We start from the raw sequence: 10,214 nt of genomic DNA, 5'->3' as shown, positions 1-10,214 counted from the left end.
GCAGTCTGAGATTGAACTGCAAGGCAGCAGTGAGGCTGGGGGAGGGGCACCCACCATTGCTGAGGCTTGAGTAGGTAAACAAAGTGGCCAGGAAGCTCGAACTGGGTGGAGCCCACCACAGCTCAAGGAGGCCTGCCTGCCTCTGTAGACTCTACCTCTGGGGGCAGGACATAGCTGAACAAAAGGCAGCAGAAACTTCTGCAGACTTAAATGTCCCTGTCTGACAGCTTTGAAGAGAGTAGTGGTTCTCCCAGCACAGAGTTTGAGATCTGAGAATGGACAGATTGCCTCCTCAAGTGGGTCCCTGACTGCTGAGTAGCCTAACTGGGAGGCACCTCCCAGTAGGGGCTGACTGACACCTCACACGGTCGGGTGCGCCTCTGAGACGAAGCTTCCAGAGGAATGATCAGGCAGCAACATTTGCTGTTCTGCAATATTCGCTGTTCTGTAGGCTCCACTGCTGATACCTAGGTAAACAGGGTCTGGAGTGGACCTCCAGCAAACTGCAACAGACCTGCAGCTGAGGGTCCTGACTGTTAGAAGGAAAACTAACAAACAGAAAGGACATCCACACAAAAACCCCATCTGTATGTCACCATCATCAAAGACCAAAGGTAGATAAAACCACAAAGATGGGGAGAAACCAGAGCAGAAAAGCTGAAAATTCTAAAAATCAGAATGTCTCTTCTCCTCCAAAGAAACGCGGCTCCTTGCCAGCCACGGAACAAAGCTGGATGGAGAATGACTTTGATGAGTTGAGAAGAAGAAGGCTTCAGACGATCAAACTTCTCCGAGCTAAAGGAGGATGTTCGAACCCATTGCAAAGAAGCTAAAAACCTTGGAAACAGATTAGACAAATGGCTAACTAGAATAACCAGTGTAGAGAAGTCCTTAAATGACCTGATGGAGATGAAAACCATGGCACGAGAACTACATGACGCATGCACAAGCTTCAGTAGCCAATTTGATCAACTGGAAGAAAGGGTATCAGTGATTGAAGATCAAATGAATGAAATGAAGTGAGAGGAGAAGTTTAGAGAAAAAAGAGTAAAAAGAAATGAATGAAGCCTCCAAGAAATATGGAACTATGTGAAAAGAACAAACCTACGCCTGATTGGTGTATCTGAAAGTGACAGGGAGAATGGAACCAAGTTGGAAAACACTCTGCAGGATATTATCCAGGAGAACTTCCCCAACCTAGCAAGGCAGGCCAATATTCAAATTCAGGAAATACAGAAAACACCACAAAGATACTCCTCGAGAAGAGCAACTCCAAGATACATAATTGTCAGATTCACCAAAGTTGAAATGAAGGAGAAAATGTTAAGGGCAGCCAGAGAAAGGTCGGGTTACCCACAAAGGGAAGCCCATCAGACTAAGAGCTGATCTCTCAGCAGAAACTCTACAAGCCAGAAGAGAGTGCAGGTCAATATTCAACATTCATAAAGAAAAGAATTTTAAACCCAAAATTTCATATCCAGCCAAACCAAATTTCATAAGTGAAGGAGAAATAAAATACTTTACACACAAGCAAATGCTGAGAGATTTTGTCACCACCAGGCCTGCCTTACAAGAGCTCCTGAAGGAAGCACTAAACATGGAAAGGAACAACTGATGCCAGCCACTGCAAAAACCTGACAAATTGTAAAGACCATCGATGCTATGAAGAAACTGCATCAACTAATGGGCAAAATAACCAGCTAACATCATAATGACAGGATCAAATTCACACATAACAATATTAACCTTAAAGGTAAATGGGCTAAATGCTCCAATTAAAAGACACAGACTGGCAAATTGGATAAAGAGTCAAGACCTATCAGTGTGCTGTATTCAGGAAACCCATCTCACGTGCACAGACAAACATAGGCTCAAAATAAAGGGATGGAGGGAGATCTACCAAGCAAATGGAAAACAAAAAAAAAGCAGGGGTTGCAATCCTAGTCTCTGATAAAATAGACTTTAAACCAACAAAGATCAAAAGAGACAAAGAAGGCCACTACGTAATGGTAAAGGGATCAATTCAACAAGAAGAGCTAACTATCCTAAATATATATGCGCTCAATACAGGAGCACCCAGATTCATAAAACAAGTCCTTAGAGACCTACAAAGAGACTTAGACTCCCACACAATAATAATGGGAGACTTTAACGCCCCACTGTCAGCATTAGACAGATTAACGAGACAGAAAGTTAACAAGGATATCCAGGAATTGAATTCAGCTCTGCACCAAGCAGACCTAATAGATATCTACAGAACTGTCCATCCCAAATCAACAGAATATACATTCTTCTCAGCACCACATCACGCTTATTCCAAAACTGACCACATAGTTGGAAGTAAAGCACTCCTCAGCAAATGTAAAAGAACAGAAATTATAATAAACTGTCTCTCTCAGACCACAGTGTAATCAAACTAGAACTCAGGATTAAGAAACTCCCTCAAAACTGCTCAACTACATGGAAACTGAAAAACCTGCTCCTGAATGACTACTGGGTACATAATGAAATGAAGGCAGAAATAAAGATGTTTTTTGAAACCAACAAGAACAAAGACACAACATACCAGAATCTCTGGGACACGTTCAAAGCAGTGTGTAGAGGGAAATTTATAGCACTAAATGCCCACAAGAGAAAGCAGGAAAGATCCAAAATTGACACCCTAACGTCACAATTAAAAGAACTGGAGGAGCAAGAGCAAACACATTCAAAACTAGCAGAAGACAAGGAATAACTAAGATCAGAGCAGAACTGAAGGAGATAGAGACAGAAAAAAACCCTTCAAAAAATCAATGAATCCAGGAGCTGGTTTTTTGAAAAGATCAACAAAATTGATAGACTGCTAGCAAGACTAATAAAGAAGAAAAGAGAGAAGAATCAAATAGATGCAATAAAAAATCACAAAGCGGATATCACCACTGATCCCACAGAAATACAAACTACCATCAGAGAATACTATAAACACCTCTACACAAATAAACTAGAAAACCTAGAAGAAATGGATAGATTCCTCAACACATACACCCTCCCAAGACTAAATCAGGAAGAAGTTGAATCCCTGAATAGACCAGTAACAGGCTCTGAAATTGAGGCAATAGTTAATGGCCTGCCAACCAAAAAAAGTCCAGGACCAGATGGATTCACAGCCGACATCTACCAGAGGTACAAAGAGGAGCTGGTACCATTCCTTCTGAAACTATTCCAATCAATAGAAAAAGAGGGAATCCTCCCTAAGTCATTTTATGAGGCCAGTATCATCCTGATACCAAAGCCTGGCGGAGACACAACAAAAAAAGAGAATTTTAGACCAATATCCCTGACGAACATCCATGCAAAAATCCTCAATAAAATACTGGCAAACCGAATCCAGCAGCACATCAAAAAGTTTATCCACCATGATCAAGTGGGCTTCATCCCTGGGATGCAAGGCTGGTTCAACATATGCAAATCAATAAACATAATCCAGCATATAAACAGAACCAAAGACAAAAACCACATGATTATCTCAATAGATGCAGAAAAGGCCTTTGACAAAATTCAACAGCCCTTCATGCTAAAAACTCTCAATAAATTAGGTACTGATGGGATGTATCTCAAAGTAATAAGAGCTATTTATGACAAACCCACAGCCAATATCATACTGAATGGGAAAAAACTGGAAGCATTCCTTTTGAAAACTAGCACAAGACAGGGATGCCCTATCTCACCACTCTTATTCAACATAGTGTTAGAAGTTTTGGCCAGGGCAATCAGGCAGGATAAAGAAATAAAGGGTATTCAAGTAGGAAAAGAGGAAGTCAAATTGTCTCTGTTTGCAGATGACATGATTGTATATTTAGAAAACCCTATCATCAGGCCGGGCGCGGTGGCTCACGCTTGTAATCCCAGCACTTTGGGAGGCCGAGGCGGGCGGATCACGAGGTCAGGAGATCGAGACCATGGTGAAACCCCGTCTCTACTAAAAATACAAAAAATTAGCCGGGCGTGGTGGCGGGCGCCTGTAGTCCCAGCACTCGGAGAGGCTGAGGCAGGAGAATGGCGTGAACCCGGGAGGCGGAGCTTGCAGTGAGCCGAGATTGGGCCACTGCACTCCAGCCTGGGCGACAGAGCAAGACTCCTTCTCAAAAAAAAAAAAAAAAAAAAAAAAAGAAAACCCTATCATCTTAGCCCAAAATCTCCTTAAGCTGAGAAGCAACTTCAGCAAAGTCTCAGGATACAAAATCAATGTGCAAAAATCACAAGCATTCCTATACACCATTAATAGACAAACAGAGAGTCAAATCATGAGTGAACTCCTATTCACAATTGCTACAAAGAGAATAAAATACCTAGGAATCCAACTTACTTTGAGATGGAGTTTCGCTCTGTCGCCAGGCTGGAGTGCAGTGGCGCCATCTCGGCTCACTGCAACCTCCGCGTGGGTTCAAGTGATTCTCCTGCCTCAGCCTCCTGAGTAGCTGGGACTACAGGTGCCACCACACCCATCTAACTTTTGTATTTTTAGTAGAGACAGGGTTTCACCATGTTGGCCAGGATGGTCTTGATCTTTTGACCTTGTGATCTGCCTGCCTCAGCTTCCCGAAGTGCTAGGATTACAGGCATGAGCCACTGCACCTGGCCACTTTCCTACTTTATTAAATGCAGCATTTACGGTTTTCAATAGCTGGGAGGAAACATCAAAAATAAGAAAGGCCCAATTGCAGGAGGAAAAATGCTGCCACCAAGCTAATTACATGGCAACAGCATTGGCATATCATTTTTCATTAGCTGATAACTGCAAGGCTCATCCCTATAATACTAACAGAATGGGGCCCTGTAATTTTGGCAGGAATCCAGGACACTGGAATAGAGAACATTCTAAACCTCTGGGTAACAAGCCATTCATGGGACCCTATCATCCTTGCAAACAAGAGGGTCACTGGAAGAGTGAGTGCCTCTCTCTCTCTCATGATTGGAGGCCACCTCTTCCTTCTAGGCTATCACACCCACAACCTCACCAAACCATCTGACAAAGAGGTCCTGCAGAATGAGGACAAGGGCAAGGGCAAGGGCAAAGGCAAAGACAAGCACCTCTAACTCTTTTCCAGGATTCTGATCAAGCCTCTGAAAGTCATCCTCTAGATGACTGATAGGGCCTTGAGGCCTTCCAGGCTCCTATCATTTCCATCTCTACAGACAAGCCTTGGGTAAATCTGATTGTGGCTGAACAGGAGATAATGTTCCTCGTAGATACAGGAGCCAGTTATTCAGCTTTAAATGTTTACTATGGCCCAATATGCCAGTCCTCCATTTTCCTCATGGGTACTGATGGAAAACCCCAACAAACCTGTTTCATGCCACTACTCCCTTGAAAAATGGAAGGCTCTTCCTTTACCCACTTCTTTTTCATCCTGCCAAGCTGTCCTGTTCCATTATTAGGTTGTGACTTAACTCAAGCTAATTTATAATTACAAGCTAATTTTTAGACAAGGCCCCACCTTCTGGCTGTATTAACTCACACTTCACAAAACGAGCTCCTGCAGTCGATAAAATCTTACATTCTGGCTGGGCATGGTGGCTTATGCCTGTAATCCCAGCATTTTGGGAGGCCAAGACGGGTGGATCACCTGAGGTCAGGAGTTGGTGACCAGCCTGGGCAACATGGTGAAACCCTGTCTCTACTAAAATACGAAAAATTTGCCAGGCATGGTGGCACAATCCCTGTATTCCCAGCTATTTGGGAGCCTGAGGCAGGAGAATCACTTGAACCTGGGAGGCGGAGGTTGCAGTGAGCTGAGATTGCGCCACTGCACACCAACCTCGGTGACAGATCAAGACTCCTGTCTCAAAAATAAATAAATAAATAAAACCTTACATTTTAAAACAAATGCCATTTGAGTTTTGGAATACTTCTATTCCTGTCCATTCAATATCAGCTGCTCCCATCATTATTCAGCTTAAAAATCCCAATAAGTTCCCTAGAAACCCTCAATACCCCTTGAAACCTGAAGCACAAAAAGGGTTAAAGCCCCTAATAACAAAATTTTTAACCCATGGATTCTTATGCCCATGCTATTCATCTGGCAACACTCTTATTTTAGCTGTATAGAAACCTGATGGCTCCTATTGACTAATACACGACCTTATGATTATTAATGAAGCTGTTATTCCTATTCATCCTATTGTCCTAAACCCTTGGGCTCTTTTGGGACACACTCCCTCCACCACAGCTTGATTTACTCTACTTGATCCTAAGGATGCCTTTTTCTGCCTATTTGTACACCCAGATAGCCAATTTTTGTTTGGTTTTGAATGGCAAGACCCAGATACTCAAATTATCAAGTTAACTCAGACACTTTTGCCCTAGCAATTCAGAGATAGTCTCTACTCTTTTGGATAGGTCCTAGCTAAAGACCTGTATACCCTGCAGCTTCTCCCAGATAGCAATCTATTCCAGTATGTGGATGACCTACTAATCTGTAGTCCTAACAATGCTATTTCAGACCAAAATATGGTATTAATACTAAAAGAACTTGTTGATTGTGGGTACAAAGTATCTCCTTCTAAGGCACAAATATGCATACAAAGAATTCAATTTTGGAGTCTTATCTTAACTCCGGTTACAAAGAGCCTTCCTAGTGTTCATAAAGATCTTATTTTACATGTGAGAACCCCAGTAAATAAACAACAGCTTTAGTCCTTCTTGGGTATGGCCAGGTTTTGCAGTATATGAATTCCTTCCTTTGGAGTACTAACAAAACCTTTATAGGAAGCTCTCAGGGAACTGAGGAACAACCTCAATGCTGGACTATTGATATGAAGCATGCTCTAAACATTTTTTTTTAGGGGGACACAGGCTCCAGTGTGAACTAAAAGAATGCTCCCTCTAAACACTGTAAAACAAACTTTAATCTGAGCTCCGGCCTTATCCCTACCAGATCTGACTAAGCCTTTCTTTTTGTATGTGTATGAATGAAGAGGAATATCTTTGGGAGCCTTATCCCAAGATCTGGGGTCCTCTAAGTGCCACGTAGCATATTTTTCAAGAACTTTTGACCTGGTATCCCAGGGATACCCCTGGCTTAAGAGCCTTAGCAGCCATGGCCCTCTTAGTCCAAGAAGACTCAAACTATATTATCTGCCCTTCCTGGACTCTTATGGCTTTATGGCATTGCTAATACTTATTTAAACCTTTTTCAAGCTTTGGTCCTATCCCACCTTGATAATTCTCTTCATTATAGTGATTGTACTCTGGGAACAATGGCTCCCACTGAATTCACTGTCTTGAACATAACTTCCAACCTAGAACTACATTCTAGAAGAAAAAGTGCCCTAGGAGTTATTGTGGCTGGAGTTGTGGGAACTATCACAACTCTCACCCCTTGTTAGGTTTTACTTACCATGAAATCATAACCATGAGAATTTAATGCCTCCCTTGAAATAGTCTTAGTGAAAGCTGGCACAAGTCTATCGGCACTAGAAAAGTCCTTAAACTGACTAGTAGGAATGGTTTTTGATAATAAATGAACTCTGGTTTAACTTCTAGTAGCTGAACAAGGAGGAGTCTGTGCTGTCATCAAGAAAACCTGTTGCACCTACATTAATGTGTCTGGAGAAGTAGAAACTAATGTCCAAGGAATTTTCAAAGAAGCCAGATGGCTACACACACACTTTTCTGAAGAAACCAAGACTGAGTCAAAACCTTTACTGATTTTAATTTTCCAAAAATAACTTGGCTTCTCCCATTCCTTGGACCTTTGCTCCTTTTCAATCTTCCTTTAATATTTGGTTCCTGCCTTTTTAATGCTGTCATTAAGTTTATATCTTCCAGATTACAACGATTCTATTTATAGATGACTATGCAATCCCAATACTGGCCTGCAACAGCAACTTCCATTTACACGAGGCCTCTTGATGAAGTCTCATTCCTCTGTGACCTCTGTGCCTGCCCTGTGAACAAGTTTGTCGTGACCCTTCATCGCCTAATGACAGGGAGCAAGAAGGAGAAAAACACAACTTATCCTTTCAATGTCCCCTTTCAGCAGAAAGTAGCCAGACAGACTCGACGTCCCTTTTCACTGTGCTGTTTTTCCTTTCTTCAGACCCTAATAGGCAGCAGGTAGACATGAGCATGGGGGAATATAAAAGGTCAAAGATTTGACCAAGATATTTATCGGGGGGAAATGAGGACAGCAAAGATCGCCTGGTGACCATCAAGCACAAAACTCCTTATTTGAGGAATTCAGAAATAATTAGACTTCCCTATTATCTAAAGCAGGCATCTGGTACGAGGCTTAAGAAAACTGTAAGTAACTAGAATTTCTATACATCTCTGGAATGTATGCATGTCAAAACTTGTTGTACAGCCCTCACTGACATCAAGGCACCAAAATGTCTACAAATGTAACCATCTATCATGACCTATGTGGCTAATACGGTCCAAATTACCCTTAAGCTCCCACTTTAAGTTCCATAGATATCCCTAAGGAAAAATCCACCGTGTCTGCACTGTGGCAGTCCTCTCTTTCTGAGGCAACCTACTGCACTCTTCTGCAGTGTTCTTTCTATCTGATAAAATTTTCCTTTTCAAACCTATTCTGTTGTCAGTAAATTCTTCTTACCAACCTGTGAGTCGACCAGTTTCTGATGCTGGGGCTCTGACACCTCACCTGGCAAATATATGATCAAGTTCCTCATCTTCCATCATTCCCCAGTTGATGTTTGATCACACTGGCCTGTTTTCAGCAAGAATTGTGTTAGGTTTAGACATAATCCCCTTTACCCTGTCCTCCAGAGAACTTTCTGTCACTGACACTCCACTCCTTGGCTATAAATTCCCACTTGCCCATGCTGTTTACAGTTGAGCCCAACTTTCTTCCTCACTGTAAAATCATACTGCTATAGTCCCTATCCCTATTGCATGGTCCTGAATAGTCTTCCTTACCATGCTTTATTAAGTATCATTGATTATTTTTTTCTTTAACATTACCTCCCTAGCCTGTCAACTGAAATGAAAGACTGAGGCAGGAGTCTCAATCAGTTGAGGTTTATTGAGCCAGAGTTTGAGGATGCCCCTGGGAAAAACCCAAGTCAAAGAGGCATCTGTGGCCTGTACTCTCCAAAGAGGTTTTCAAGAAGCTCAGTATTTACATTTTTCTTTAAGGAGGAGAGAACATTCAGGAAAATGTGGAGGTGGGGTGGGGGTGAGGGAGGGTAGGCAGTGAGGCAAATGATTACATTCTTGTGAGGCTCCAATTAGTACCCAGTGATCTACATTTTACATAAGATAATGTGAACATTCAAAGAAAAGGGAATAAAGAGCCAATTATACAGTCGTTTCAGTGTAGGCAGAATGATTGATCTCATCTTGTCCTTGCTCTGACCTGTGAAGATAAGCTTGTAACTGACATTGTCAATGTGAGATTTAACATATCTTAGTTTTAAAAGTTAAACAGGTTGCAGACCTATGGTAACAATTGATAAGTGCTTATTTTATAGAAGGATATATGTCCTGAAAAATTTAGGGGCCACCGAAGATTTCCTTGTAAACAATTTGTGAGGGCAGCCCTTTGCAGAGGCATGAAGCCTTTTGTCTGTGGGGATGTGGTATGACACAGGGTTTCAAAGTAATAGTTATCTGTTTGGGGAAAAAGGATGGCAATGTTGCATGACTCATTTCCCAGGCTTAACTCTCCCCTTGGCATAATGAGTTTGGGCATCCTGAGATTTTTCTTTTCCTTTACAAGCCATTCTTATCATTTCTTTTCTTTTTTTTTTTTAAGATGGAGTCTTGCTCTGTATCCCAGGCTGGAGTGCAGTGGCATGATCTCAGCTCACTGCAATCTCTGCCTCCTGGGTTCAAGTGATTTCCAGCTAATTTTTGTATTTTTAGTAGAGACAGGGTTTCACCGTGTTGGCCAGGCTGGTCTCTAATTCCTTACCTCAAGTGATCCACCCACCTTGGCCTCCCAAAGTGTTAGGATTACAGGTGTGAGCCACCATGCCCAGTGCATTCTTAGTCTTTCTAACAGTGGTTCATGAAATGTGGTCCTTGGACCAGCAGCATCACCATCACTTAGGAACTGGTTAGAAGTGGAAATTTTTGGCTTTCACCTACTGATTTTACTGAATCAGAAACGCTGGCAGTGGGCCCCAGCAATCTTTGTCTTAACAAGACTTCCAGGTTATACCGATGCACTCTAAATTTAGAGAACCATTTCTTTTGAAGAAACATT

This window comes from Symphalangus syndactylus, chromosome 21 (assembly GCF_028878055.3).
Source record: "Symphalangus syndactylus isolate Jambi chromosome 21, NHGRI_mSymSyn1-v2.1_pri, whole genome shotgun sequence".
NCBI lineage: Eukaryota > Metazoa > Chordata > Mammalia > Primates > Hylobatidae > Symphalangus > Symphalangus syndactylus.
This window is presented reverse-complemented; position numbering follows the sequence as displayed.